Raw genomic sequence first — 15,133 nt, 5'->3', positions numbered from 1 at the left:
TGCGTAGTGTAGTGTATAGCCACTGGTTGGGTGAGCGGTCCCGCTTCCCTCCGGTTCTCTGAACCGGCTGTAATTTTAACAGCCGGTAAGGGAGAACCGGGGCGAACTGGGCCCCCTTCCAGCCTCGGGCCCAGGGCACTTGCCCATATTGCCCTCATTGTAATCCGCCCCTGTATGTAGGCAATCATATACAGGGAGGTGTGTGGCATCAACTACAGGGGGTCTGTGTCGCATATACAGGGGGTCAGTGTGGCATGATCTACAAGGAGGCTGTGTGGCATCATATACATGAAGGTGTGTGGCAGCAACTACAGGGGGTTTGTGTCGCATTTACAGGGGGTCAGTGTGGCATGATCTACAAGGAGGCTGTGTGGCATCATATACAGGGAGGTGTGTGGCAGCAACTACAGGGGGGTCTGTGTCGCATATACAGGGGGTCAGTGTGGCATGATCTACAAGGAGGCTGTGTGGCATCATATACAGGGAGGTGTGTAGCAGCAACTACAGGGGGTCTGTGGCATGATCTACAGGGAGGCTTTGTGGAATCATATATAGGGGGTCTATGTCACATATACAGGGGGTCAGTGTGGCATCAACTACAGGAGGTCTGTGTGGTATCACCTACAAGAGGTCTGTGTGGCATGATCTAAGGGAGGCTGTGTGGCATCAACTACAGGGGGTCCTCTTCAGGTGTGGTCACTTGTCTTAACGGGTTTGAAGGCGCCTCGATGACTTTGTCGCTCTGCCTTGCCAGATCCCGTGCAGACGAGTGACCACACCTGAAGCAGACGAGAGACGACGCTGCATCCGTGAGTATTTATGGCATTGTTGTATTGAATATGTAGGCAATCATATACAGGGAGGTGTGTGGCATCAACTACAGGGGGTCTGTGTCGCATATACAGGGGGTCAGTGTGGCATAATCTACAAGGAGGCTGTGTGGCATCATATACAGGGAGGTGTGTGGCAGCAACTACTGGGGGTCTGTGTCGCATTTACAAGGGGGTCAGAGTGGCATGATCTACAAGGAGGCTGTGTGGCTTCATATACAGGGAGGTGTGTGGAATCAACTACAGGGGGGGTCTGTGTCACATTTACAGGGGGTCAGTGTGGCATGATCTGCAAGGAGGCTGTGTGGCATCATATACAGGGAGGTGTGTGGCATCAACTACAGGGGGTCTGTGTCGCATATACAGGGGGTCAGTGTGGCATGATCTACAAGGAAGCTGTGTGGCATCATATACAGGGAGGTGTGTGGCAGCAACTACAGGGGGCCTGTGTCGCATTTACAAGGGGGTCAGTGTAGCATGATCTACAAGGAGGCTGTGTGACATCATATACAGGGAGGTGTGTGGCAGCAACTACAGGGGGGGTCTGTGTCGCATTTACAGGGGGTCAGTGTGGCATGATCTACAAGGAGGCTGTGTGGCATCATATACAGGGAGGTGTGTGGCATCAACTACAGGGGGTCTGTGTCACATATACAGGGGTCAGTGTGGCATGATCTACAAGGAGGCTGTGTGGCAGCAACTACAGGGGGTCTGTGTCGCATTTACAAGGGGGTCTGTGTGGTATGATCTACAGGGAGGCTTTGTGGCATCATATATAGGGGGTCTGTGTCACATATACAGGGGGTCAGTGTGGCATCAACTACAGGAGGTCTGTGTGGCATCACCTACAGGAGGTCTGTGTTGCATGATCTAAGGGAGGCTGTGTGGTATCAACTACAGGGGGCCTCTGTGGCCCTGACAGTTGATCAGTTTTTAATGGACATATTTTTCACTGTCGTGTGAATAAGGCCTTATAGTGACATCCAGACAGTATAATGCTCCCACAGTGGCCTCCACACAGTATAATTCCCCGTAGTGGCCTACACACAGTATAATGCCCTATAGTGCCTCCCACACACAGTATAATGCCTCCTTAGCTGCCCCCATACAGTATAATGACCCCTTAGCTGCCCCCACACCGTTTAGAGCCACATAGTGCCTCCCACACAGTATAATGCGCCCTAAGTGCCCCCCACACAGTATATTGCACAATAGTGCCCCCACAACGTATAATGCCCCCATAGCTGTCCCCCACACAGTAAAATGCCCCCATAGCTGTCCCCACACAATATAATGCCCCAGAGTGCCTCCCACATAGTATAATGCCCCCATAGTGCCTCCCACACAGTATAATACCCCATACTGTCTCACACACAGTATAATACCCCATAGTGTCTCACACAGTATAATGCCCCCATGGTGCACCCCCCACAGTATAATGCCCCGATATTGCCTCCCACACAGTATAATGCCCCCATAGTACCTCCCACATAGTATAATGCCCCCATATTACCTCCCACACAGTATAATGCCCCACAGATAGGGCATACATGTATGTTCGTTGGGGGTCCGACCGCTGGGACCCCCAGCAATGAGGGCAACGAGGGGCTGAAAGTCTCCCCGAAGTGCTCCATGAGAATGGAGCGCTGGTGAGCATGCTTGGCCACTGCTTCATTCATTTCTATGGGCTGTCTCTGGCAGCTCCAGAGAAATGAGCATGGTCGAGCATGCGCACCACCGCTCAATTCTCATGGAGCACTTTGGGAAACTTTTAGGCCCCCATTCTCTTAATCGCTGGGGGACCTAGTGGTCGGACCTCCATTGATGATGCATGTTTTCCTTATTCTGTGGACAGGGGATACATGTGTTTGTGGGAAAACCCCTTTAATATTCATTTTTGATGGCATATTTGAAGCAATATACATGTACATATACATATCCTGTCTTAATGTTGATGGAGAGATGTACAGTATGTATGCAAATATTTGCCCCTCACCCCACATCTCTGGTTGTTATTAGTGCTCAGAAATGTTAATAGCATATATATTAAACATCTACTAATAAAACTATTTGACTATTACTTTCTTCTTATTATTGCTTATATAACGCCAACATATTCCATGTTGGATAAATTAATACTACTGTATTGTATTTTTTCTAATTTTAATAGAATTGCATTTACTGAATATTAAAACAACAGAAGAGATGATACAGGCAGAGACAATTGCAACCTTCGGGAATAGAATTAAGAACTGTTAGGCCTTATTCACACGAACGTGTTAAACCTCCGTCGAACGGCCGTTGAAACAGCGGCCATCCCACGGACCTACGTAATTCAATGTGTTTGTTCACACGGAGCGTGTGAAGGGTCCGTGGGAAAATAGGACATGTCCTATCTTTTCACACATCACGCATCCATCCATAGATTCTCATCTATGGGGGATGCGAGACATCGCGTCCCGCAGCGCCGAGCACGGATGCACCTCTGCCGTGAAAAACGACAGTTTTTCACGTCCGAGATGCGCAACGCTCGTGTAAATAAGGCCTTAGGCTGAGTTCACACTGAGTTTTTTTTGCAGGCAGAAAATTCTGCCTCAAAATTCGGTTTGGAATTTTGAGGCAGATTTTCATCTGCCGGCGCGCCGTTTGCCGCGTTTTTCGCAGCATTTTTCACTCGCGACCATTGAATGCCACTGGCAAAAACGCAGCGAAATACGCTTTCTCTGCCTCCCATTGATGTAAAAAAACTTGTCAAAAAACTCATAGCTGTACTAAAGAACAATACCCACAGATTTATTGTTGACTCTGTTCATGAGAAAGTATTATATGTAAGAATTGGCCATACCTTACAGACAACTGAATAAGAAAAGATTTCAGGCTTGGCTCATATTCTCTCATATAAAAATAATTTATAAAATATGCTCCTTCCATAAAGACAGAAGCCCCTGTGCCTGTGCACTGTTCCAGTAGTTTTTTGTTTTTTTTTGCAGGTTCAAGCTTGTTGAAATTGGAGAGATTTATCTTTGACTCAGGTTTCTCAGAAACAACAACAATCCAGACAGGAAAACAAGTTCTTCCGCCGACTTTGATCTCTGCTCCTTACTTCCTGCTCTCTGTGTCCTTGTAACCTAATGCATAACTGGAAGACATGGAAAGTACATTTCAGTTGCTCAGTAGTGGAGTGCAAGAGGTCAGCCTTGAAAAATATAGTAAAAATAAATATAGTCGTAGTTGTTTGAGGCCTACTGTTTCCCAGGATGACTCGAATGTCAGTTTTCTATTTTAACATATCTATCTCACATATGCATGGTACTGATAATATTTACCTACGTTACATTAGAAAATATTTATAAATCCATGCATTTTAATCTTCAAAGAAGATAGCAAATATAAGAATAATAACGAATTCTTAGTAATAATAATAATAATAATAATAATAATAATAATAATATAGAAGCTATAATAGCTATTTAACCACTTAACGACCAGCCTATTTTAGACCTTAAGACCAAGCCATATTTTATCGTCTCATTCAAAGAGCTATACACTTTTTATTTTTGCGTCGACATAGCTGTATAAGGTCTTGTTTTTTTGCGGGACAAGTTGTAATTTTTAATAGCACCATTTTGGGGTACATAGAATTTATTGATTAACTTTTATTAACTTTTTTTGGGGGGGAATAGAAAATAAACAGCAATTTCACCACACTTTTTTGCGTCCTAAATTTACACCGTTTACCGTGTGGCATAAATAACACAATAACTTTATTCAGTGGGTTGTTGCGATTGCAACGATACCAGATTGTTTTACTACTTTTACACAGTAAAAACGCTTTGTTTTCAAAATTATTTGGTTTTGTGTCTCCATATTTGAAGAGCCGTAACAGTTTTATTTTGTCGCCGATGCAATTGTAGGAGGGCTTTTTTTTTTTTTGCGGGACGATTTGTAGTTTTTATCGGTACCATTTTGGAGTTGATGCGACTTTTTGATCACTTTTTATCACTTTTTTTTAAGGCTGGATTCAAAGAAAACAGCAATTTTTGCATGTTTTTTTTATTTTATTTTTTACGACGTTCACCGTGCGGGTTAAATGATGTAATAAGTTTATAGTTGGGGTCGTTACGGACGCGGTGATACCAAATATATGTAACTTTTTTACTTTATTTTGTTTGTTAATAATAAAGCAGTTTGTAAGGGGGGAAAAGTGGGATTTTCATTTTTTTTTTCACTTTTTATTAAACTTTTTTTTAATCTTTTTTACTATTTCCACTAGGGGACTTCACTATGCGATTATACGATCGCATTTATAGTAAACTGAAATACTTCTGTATTGCAATGTATTACTGCCTGTCCGTGTGAAACGGACAGGCATCTTCTAGGTCATGCCGGAGGCATGATCTAGCAGGCACTTATTACAAGCAGACCTGGGGGCTTTTATTAGGCCCCCGGCTGCCATCGGAAACACAGACACTCGACGATCTTATCGCCGGGTGTCAGTGAGATGAGAGGGAGCTCCCTCCCTCTCTCCAAAACCACTCAGATGCGGTGCACGCTATTTAGCACCGCATTTGAAGGGTTAAACGGGTGAGATGGATACTAATATCGATCTCACACGTTCGAGCAGGGACGCCCCAGCCCTCAGCTACCTCTGGCACCTGAGAGCAGGGAGATTTGACAGCTCCCTGCTCTGTTTACTTATTCCGATGCAGCGACTGTAATGACAGGGATAGGGAAACAGACAAGTGAGCCCTAATCTACCCGCCACTCAGTCCCTGCCTACTTGCAACGACCCGCCCTAGGCGACGGGGTACAACTGGGCGACGGTCCCTACACTCAATAAGTGCACGACAGACAACAGACAAGGAAACACAGAACAAAGGGAAACGGGGCAGTTGCCCACGGCAACACCGTGAGCAACAAGAGTAGTAAACGAGCCGAGTCAAACCAGGAGAGTACGAGGTGCCAAACGTAGAGCAGGAGAGTAGTGAACAAGCCGAGTCAAACCAGGAGTGTACGAGGTACCAAACGCAGAGCAGGAGAGTAGTCAGTAAGCCAGGGTCAATATGAAGCAGGGTCAAATGGTTCAAGAAGCTGCAGCAGGGCCAGGAAACAAAACGAGAAGATTCACAAGCAAGGAGGAACAGGAAAGGCAGGTATAAATAGACAGAGGGCGGGAGCTAGCTCTGTCTGGCCAGGCTGTGATAGGCTCTCCCACTCCTAAGCCTGCCATCCTGAGTGGTGGAAGATGGAGTCAGTCTCACAGAAATAGAAGCAGGTGCAGACTGATTACCTATGGGCGTGGATACAGAAGCTGTGCCTGGCAGATCCTTAACATCTTATCTCCACCGCTATTCTCCTGAATGCTGCAATCAAAGCTGACTTCAGCATTCAAGGGGAAGTGAGAAGGGGGGATGCCCCTTGGATCGCATCACAGGAATCCCTGTGACGCGATTGAGGGACATACCATATATGGGCAGACAGCCCAGGGTCCATTGAAGGACCCCAGGGCTGTCCTACCATATTTCTTGTTGTTAGGGCAACAATTTTTTTGCATCATTTATGATGTGTACGCTGTAAAAAAATAAAATAAAAACGTCTTTCTTTCACTTATTGTGGGGCACGAGGTGTGATGAGTTTAACCTCCATGTGCCTCACATTAATAGTAATTAACCCCATCATGTACCTTACTCATTAACCCATTATAACTGAGAAACATGATGGGATTAATTACTATTAATGTGAGGCACATTCAAAATTCATCACGCCTCACATCAGAAAACAGAAGAACTTTTTTTTTATTACTGTTGGCAAAGTATCGTTTTGGTATCGAAATCACAATACTACACACAGTATCGGTATCGAAGTCCAAATTCTGGTATCATGACATCCCTAACTTAATGAAGAAAAATATGTACAATAGCAATATATTTATAGCAATACATTATACAGTAGGGGACAGTAGTAAGTATGGAATTTGCAAAGTAAATCCAAGGGAAACCTCTTCCTTTCTGTCCATTCCACTGTCATTGTGTAATAGCTGTTATCAAATGAAAACATGGAGAATTTTTGGAATTCCTGGAATAAATGGCTAACATATTCATTAGATTTCAAAACACAGGCTCCAAAATTCCATTTTAGGCTGAACTCGTTATGGATTTTCCTCTGGCAATTTTGAAGTGTATTTACAAGAGGATCCGCACAGGACTACTGAATAGGGCTAATCCAGTCTGGGCTAATCCGTGGCCTTTTCTGTGCAGAAAATTTAAAATAAAATACCCCATTCACTTTTAATGGATGCATAATTTTAGCGGATTTGATAAGGATTTAGGCACAAATTAGCGGGTATATATCCTTACAGGGGACTGGTGTTCTGACTGCCAGCGTCACTAGAAGAGGACAGTTGAATTATAAAGCAACATGTCACTTGCTTCTGTAAACTGGATTTTCTTATTATTACAGAGCAAGCTGCATATTGCATCTACCTACTCAGGACTGGAGATGCTGTTCGAATACGTATTTCCTCTCAATCGGCACTGCTTTGTTAGACTTGCTGTTATTCCTGTGTATTTCACGTCTGCTTGTTATCCTTTCCTGGCATGTTCTTACCACTGCAAAGAGAGATAGAAATAAGAGAGTTTAGCCGGCTTGTTAAAAAAAAAAAAATGGTCTGTTGTGAGTTAAAGAATAAATCATTATATTAGTTGGCTGAAAAACACTGTCACATACCACCAACAGACATCATATGCAGAAACCATAGTATGTTGGCTGATTCTACATCATTGGATAGAGGTGTTTTCTATTTCCTCTATATCCTAAATGAATGCATGCATTGACTTTTAAAAAGTGTAATTTTGCAGAGAGTTGTCTGTTGTCAAAATAGTTATGATAATAATAATAATAATAATAATAATAATAATAATAATTTACAAAATCGGTGCATGGATGTATGAGAATATGGTGTTCTATGTTGGAGCATGCACACTAAAAGCTAGAATGTTACACTCATGTCACAAAATAATAAAATGTATCATGTAAAGTGTACATCTTGTCCAATATATATCTTTGCCAACTCCTATTATTGAATGCTTAGTACTTGCCATGTTCACATTTGTACTCTATTAGGAGGGAATTTTTCCAAAAATATTTTCAACACTGTAAGGGTATGTGCACACGATAACGACAATTACGGCTGAAGGAGAAAACAGCTCCTGCATTTCAGACGTAATTGCTCGTACTCGCGTTTTGCGAGGCGTCCATTATGGACGTAATTTGGAGCTGTTCTTCATTGAAGTCAATGAAAAACGGCTAAAATTACGTCCCAAGTAGTGTCCTGCACTTCTTTGATGACGCTGTTATTTTACGCGCCGTCTTTTGATAGCGACGCGTAAAATTACAGGTCATCGGCACAGTACGTCGGCAAACCCATTGAAATTAATGGGAAGATGTTTGCCAACGTATTTGAGCCGTGTTTTCAGGCGTAATTCGAGGCGTAAAACGCCTCGTTTACGCCTGAAAATAGGTAGTGTGAACCCAGCCTAAGGCTACGTTCACACAGGGTGGATACGCTGTGTAAAAGCACCCAGCGTATCCGCCCTGTTGCATACATGGAATTCCGGATGAAAAACCGCGCCAAATCGTGGTGCAGTTTATTGCCCAGGAATGTCTGCTGTGGAAATTCTGCAATGCAAATTCTGCCATGTCCCTCTGGCATTCTGATGTTCTGAAGCACTGAGATGACATTTCATCCCATGTGGCTGCGGCAAACTGTTATTTGCTGCAGCGGTTACATGGGATGAAACGTCATCCCAGGAGGCCGGCCTCGACGAAGAAGCACAGAATTCGGGGTAAGTATAAAAAAAAATTTGTCCTGAGTTGCAATTTTTACCACCGCATAAACCGCAACATCTGCTACTTGTTGCAAGTTTTACCTCCCCATTGAATTCAATAGGGAAGACCCACAACAAAAAAGCAGCGATTACTCAATTGCAATTGACATAATGAGGATTAAAAAACCGCACTGCTGGTCAATTTCTTAAAGTTTTTTCCACTTAGCATTTACGCAGCATGTGGATGAGATTAGTTTATATCTCATCCACTCTGCTGCTACTGTATTATGCTGCGTAATTTCGAAACCCGCACTATTTACACTATGTGTGAACTTACCCTTATGCTTTTTATTCCAGGTCAGAAGAAGCGCCTCTGAGCACGAAACAATCTGTAGCCCTAGCTGTCTGTTTGTCCTCCCTTCACAGCCCTTGTTTGATGCTGAAATAAAGGACTTTTCACTACATCTGGGTGAGTGCCACTCGTTTTTCTCTTCTACCATTGTTATTCTTTTTATTCTGTTCGCAACAGACCTGCTCCTTTAGTTGATAAAAAAAAAAACCAGATACATAAGTTCCAGAATTGGAAACAGATTCGCCAATGAAAACCATGGCTGGCATAAGAAATTTCTGGGCTCCATTCAGCTTAAGGTCTTGTTCACATCGCGTCTTTTTCTTCTGTCGGAGGTATACGTTGGGACATAAGTTTCCGACGGTAGGCTGCAATGTATAGGCACACAGTGGTATTTGTCATACGAACCCCTGCCCCGAGCAGAACACTACTTAAAGCACTGTGCCTGGGGAAGCTCAAGACATTTCAGTGATGTCGGAATCTTTGCCATACCAGAGACCATGGCCAGAGCGTCAAAAGCGTTCTGGTGAGGGATTCCGGCCCTGGGAAAGTTCCTGACATCACTGTCCTGGACAGGGATTCCTGCCCTGGGGAAGCTCCTGACCATTACTGATTGCGATGTGAGGAGCTTTGCGATTTGAGTTCCCAGGCATTTGGAAGCGCTCTGGATGGGGACTCCAAACATCGCCCAAGAGCTTTAAAGCAGCCGGGGACTTTGGCTGTAAGAGTTTTTCATTCGCCGGTGAGCAGGACAGCCTCTGCTGCATTTTGAAGCTCCAGTGATAACTGTCCACATATGACTGGAGCTTCAAGCATACGTTTCATGGTATAATTTTTTCTGCGGGATCCTGCAGAATGAAATAGCGTAGTCTACTACGCTATTCCATCCTTAAAAAAAGGTACACTACTGTTTACCACCCCGACGGAGGCCAAAATTACACTCTTTTGGCCTCCGTCGGGCCCTATGGACACATGTATCATGTAATGTCTGTAGCTTTCCCGACATACACACTAAACGTATGGCCAAAACGCAAAGTAAACTAGACCTAAGGTTGCTTTCACACAAGCATATTACTCACAAGTATTCCGTCCTTTTTTTCTGTCCGTAAGGCTCTGTTCACACCGCTGTCATGGATTCTATTATAACGGAAACCATGATGCGCCCGACGGACCCCATTGACTATGGAGCCTCTGACAGCAGTGTGGCCTCTTTCACATGGCAGTGTTTTGGTCAGTGTTTTGCTTCAGTATTTGGAAGCCAAAACCAGGACCAGGTTCAAAACATAAAAGGCATGCAAGTCTTTTCATTATACATTTTTACTTTTATGTTTTATGCGGTCATTAAGGGGCTTTATTCTATGCCGCCTCCTTTTTACGGTGGCCTAATCAACGTCCTGCACGGTTCTCCTGTGCAGGCTGGAGCCGGGGCTCAGCTGTCAGCCGGGCTCCTGATCCAATGGTAGCGATCAAAGTTTACTTCGATCGCGGCCGTTTAACCCTTCAAATGCCGCTGTCATTAGCGACCGCTGCATTTAAGTTGTTTACAGAGGGAGGGAGCTCCCTCTGTCACCCATCGGCAGCCCGCAAATGCAATTGCGGGCATCCGATGGGGTGCCATGGCAGCCGGGGGCCTAACAAAGGCCCCCAGGTTTGCCCTGGCTATATACCATGCCAGAGGCATGTCCTTACATAGTTACATAGTTACATAGTTAGTATGGTAGAAAAAAACACATGTCCATCAAGTTCAACCAAGAGATGCGAAAAGGGAAGGGAAAAATTTCTACACATAGGAGCTTATATTTTTTTGTTCTAGGAAATTATCTAAGCCTTTTTTAAAGCCATCTACTGTTCCTGCTGTGACCAGCTCCTGTGGTAGACTATTCCATAGATTCACAGTTCTCACAGTAAAGAAGGCTTGTCGCCTCTGCAGGTTGAACCTTTTTTTCTCCAGATGGAGTGAGTGCCCCCTTGTTTTTTGAGGCGGTTTTACATGGAACAGGATTTCACCATATTGTCTGTATGTGCCATTAATATATTTATATAAATTTATCATGTCCCCCCTTAGTCGTCTTTTTTCAAGGCTAAATAGGTTTAATTCTTTTAATCTTTCCTCATAACTTAGATTCTCCATGCCCTTTATTAGTTTTGTTGTTCTTCTTTGTATTTTTTCCAACTCCAGGGCATCCTTTCTATGAACTGGAGCCCAGAACTGAACTGCATATTCTAGATGAGGCCTCACTAATGCTTTGTACAGTGGTAATATTACATCCCTGTCCCGCGAGTCCATGCCTCTTTTAATACACGACAATATCTTGCTGGCCTTTGAAGCAGCTGATTGACATTGCATGCTGTTATTTAGTTTATGATTTACAAGTACACCCAGATCCTTCTCAACAAGTGAATCCCCCAGTGTAGCTCCCCTAGGACATATGATGCATGCATGTTGTTGGTACCCAGATGCATAACGTTACATTTATCTGCATTAAACTTAATTTGCCAAGTGGAAGCCCAAAGACTTAGTTTGTTTAAATCCGCTTGCAATTCACGAACATCTTCCATATACTGAACATTACTACATAGCTTGGTTGTAAAGGATTTGCCAGACACAGCTTCTGTGTCGACGCCCGTGGGCAATCAGTCTGCACCTGCTCCTATGTCTGTGAGACTGACTCCATCTTCCACCACTCAGGATGGCAGGCTTAGGAGTGGGAGAGCCTATCACATCCTGGCCAGACGGAGCTAGCACCCGCCCACTGTCTATTTATACCTGCCTTTCCTTTTCCTCCATTGCCTGTGATTCTTCTATGCTTGTTTCCTGGCTACTACCCTTACGCTTGACTTGGCGTGTAAGCTTCTCAACCCCTCAAGGATGCATCGGTCGTAATAGTAATATCTGGTGGGCAGTTGAAGATTGGGTCCTGGGGTTGACTGACAAAGAGATGTGATGACTTGTATTTCCTTCTTTACAGTGATCCAAACTTTGTTTTATCCGATACCTCGGTTTAACGGGGCAGATAGCCATAGTTGCATATGACTGCACATTAACGTGGGCATTTTGAATCCCGGTTTTAGGGCCGCTGCTCTCTTTTTCAGGCTGGTTAGTTGTCTAAAAGTCAATTGATGCCGTGTTGAAATCACTAACACTTCTGCCAATTAGTTCTGCCATTTTTCGGGGAACGCTCATAGAAAAGGTTAGAGTGTCTATGGTGAACCACAAGAAAACTAGGAAATTTGTCGTGTGGGGAACAGATTTTTCCACTTTGACTGTGAAACCTTTTTCTGCCCAAAGGGACAAAATCTGATCCCTTTGCAATGGCAGAACCTGGATGAAATACTAATAGATCGTCCAGATAAACTAGGCACAAGACGCTTTTGAAACGTTAATGAATTATGATTAGTGTGCATTGGCCAGTAGAACACATGGTTTTTCTGACAAAATTGCAAGAAGCTTCTGTGTTTTGGCGCATTATAAATCGCATTGGAATACATCGTTCAAATCAGTTTTGATTAGACATAAATCTCTTTCTAATAGGTATCTCAGCTCTGTGATACTTTCCAGACAAAATCTTTTATTTTTCAGATATCGGTTGAGTGATTTGACATTGAGAACTGTGTGGATTGACCCATCTGATTTCATGACTGGAAAAATATGCCATACCCAACCTCTTAACCCCACAGGTGAAAGAGTCATAAGACTGATAAGCCCCTAGCTTAGAGCGAGTGAGAGGTCCTGGTCCAGTGACTTTGTTTTCCTGCATTGAGGGAGGTCTCTTTTGAAACAGGAACTTCTTTAAAGGAACAACAAGGCCATTGCTAATAACATTCAGGATCCACCTATCTGAAGTGACTTTTTTTCCAAAGCTCCTGAAAACTGACGAGTAGGAATGGAGACATCTGAACTCACCTGTACTTGAGAGGAATACCAGGAGAATGAGGTGCCTCTTCCAGACTCAAAAGGCACTCCTTTTGCAGTGTATTTCTTAAATTGTCCATGGTTATCCACCCTCTGAATGAAAGAGCCATTTCCTAGGAAAGACTGCTTCAAGTCTGCAAATGACGTCCTTGCAATGAGCCTGAACTTCACATCTTGAATAAAACCAGCGCCAAAAAGATTAGATGATTCCAAATTCGGGTACTCTTGGGCTTCAGTTGCCAAGTCTGCCATTCCAGCTGCTGTGAGCCATATGCCTGTCCTACCATGAGGAATTTTTTGTTTGGCTGCCTTCAATAGCACCATCTTAGAAGATAACAGTACTCGTATGCTTTAAGAAGCCACGTTCTCCTCCTGCTTTGCTTTTGTGAGCATACAGATCAAGGGTCCAGTAGCATCCGCTAAATTATACTAAGGATTTTCACCCTTTCAGGACCGAGCTCATTTTGGCCTACAGCACCAGCCCCATTTTTTCAAGTCTGACATGTGTCATTTTATGTGGTAATAACTCTGAAATGCTTTTGCCTATCCAAGCAATTCTGAGATTGCTTTCTCGTGACATATTGTACTATGTTAGTGGAAAAATTTGGTCAATAAATTCATTGCTTATTTGTGGAAAACACCAATATTTAACCCCTTAAGGACACAGCCTTGTTTTGGCCTTAAGGCTCAGAGCACATTTTTCAAATCTGACATATTTCACTTTATGTGGCAATAACGTCGGAATGCTTAAACCTATCCAAGCGATTATGAGATTGTTTTCTCGTGACACATTGGGCTTTATGTTAGTGGTAAAATTTGGACGATATATTCAGTGTTTATTGGTGAACAATTGCAAAATTTAGAGAAAATTTATAAAAAATAGCATTTTTCAGAATTTAAATGCATCTGCTTGTAAAACAGACGGTTATACCACCCAAAATAGTTACTAGTTCACATTTCCCATATGTCTACTTTAGATTGGCATCGTTTTTTGAACATTCTTTTATTTTTCTTGGACGTTACAAGGCTTAGAACATAAACAGCAATTTCTCATATTTTTAAGAAAATTTCAAAAGCTTTTTTGTTAAGGTACCTGTTCAGTTCTGAAGTAACTTTGTGGGGCCTATGTATTAGAAACCCCCATAAAACACCCCATTTTGAAAACTAGACCCCTCAAAGTATTCAAAACAACATTTACAAAGTTTATTTAACCCTTCAGGCATTTCACAGAAATTAAAGCAAAGTAGAGGTGACATTTGCAAATTTATTTTTCTTGCTGAATTTAAATGTTATTCCATTTTTTTCTGTAACAGAAGGTTTTACCAGAGAAACACTACTAAATCTGTATTGTCCAGATTCTGCAGTTTTTAAAAATGTCCCACATGTGGCTGTAGTGCGCTCGTGGACTAAAACAAAAGCCTCAGAAGCAAAGAAGCACCTAGTACATTTTGAGACCACTTTTTTATTAGAATATATTTTAGGCAGCATGCCAGGTTTGAAGAGGTGTTGAGGTGCCAAAACAGTAGGAATCCCCCAAAAGTGACCCCATTTCGGAAACTACACCCCACAAGGAATTAATTTATGGTTTTTGTTACCATTTTGACCCTACAGTTTTTACACCGCACATATTTGAATTGGGCTGTGAAATTAAAAAAATGAAATTTTTTCCAATAAGATGTCATTTTTTATAAAAATTTCTTATTTTCACAGGGAACAAAATACCCCATTTTGTTGCTCAATTTCTCCTGAGTGCAGCAATACCCCATTTGTGGCGATAAACTGCCGTTTGGGCCCATGGGTGGCCACAGAAGGGAAGGAGCGCTATGTGTTCTTTGGAGTGCAGATTTTGCTGGATTGGTTTTCGGGTGCCATGTCGCATTTAAAGAGCCCCAGAGGTATCAAAGCAATGGAAACCCACCAGAAGTGACCCCATTTTGGAAACTACACCCCTCAAGGAATTCATTTATTGCTGTTGTGACCATTTTGACCCCATAGTTTTTTCATATAACTTATTTGAATTAGGCTGGGAATTCAAACAAAATTATTTTTTTCCAATAATATGTAGTTTTGGCTGAAAATTTCCTATTTTTACAAGAAATAAAATACCCCATTTTGTTGCCCAATTTGTCCTGAGTATGGCAATTCCCAATTTGTGATGATAAACTGATGTTTGGGCCCATGGGAGGGCTCAGAAGGAAAGGTCCACCATTTGGCC

General features: G+C 42.9%; 1 protein-coding gene and 1 long non-coding RNA gene across 3 annotated transcripts in view; one reads left to right on the top strand and one right to left on the bottom strand.

The window, feature by feature from the left end:
- The window catches only part of RHBDF1 (rhomboid 5 homolog 1), a 575,397-nt gene that overhangs the window by 19,280 nt on the left and 540,984 nt on the right, over positions 1-15,133 (top strand). The window contains exons 2-3 of one of the 2 annotated variants that reach the window (XM_075830048.1): positions 3,821-4,020; positions 9,014-9,125. The gene's annotated coding sequence lies outside the window, so the exon portion shown is untranslated. The remainder of the gene's footprint in view (positions 1-3,820; positions 4,021-9,013; positions 9,126-15,133) is intronic. The other variant, XM_075830047.1, reaches the window with a different exon arrangement.
- LOC142655636 (uncharacterized) overlaps positions 3,294-15,133 on the bottom strand; it is a 676,170-nt gene continuing 664,330 nt past the window's right edge. Inside the window, exons 4-5 of the long non-coding RNA XR_012849527.1 lie at positions 7,317-7,438; positions 3,294-3,969 (exon numbers count right to left, since the gene is read on the bottom strand). This is a non-coding gene — a long non-coding RNA (uncharacterized LOC142655636). The remainder of the gene's footprint in view (positions 3,970-7,316; positions 7,439-15,133) is intronic.

This window comes from Rhinoderma darwinii, chromosome 6 (assembly GCF_050947455.1).
Source record: "Rhinoderma darwinii isolate aRhiDar2 chromosome 6, aRhiDar2.hap1, whole genome shotgun sequence".
NCBI classification, from domain to species: Eukaryota; Metazoa; Chordata; class Amphibia; order Anura; family Rhinodermatidae; genus Rhinoderma; species Rhinoderma darwinii.
This window is presented reverse-complemented; position numbering and strand designations above follow the sequence as displayed.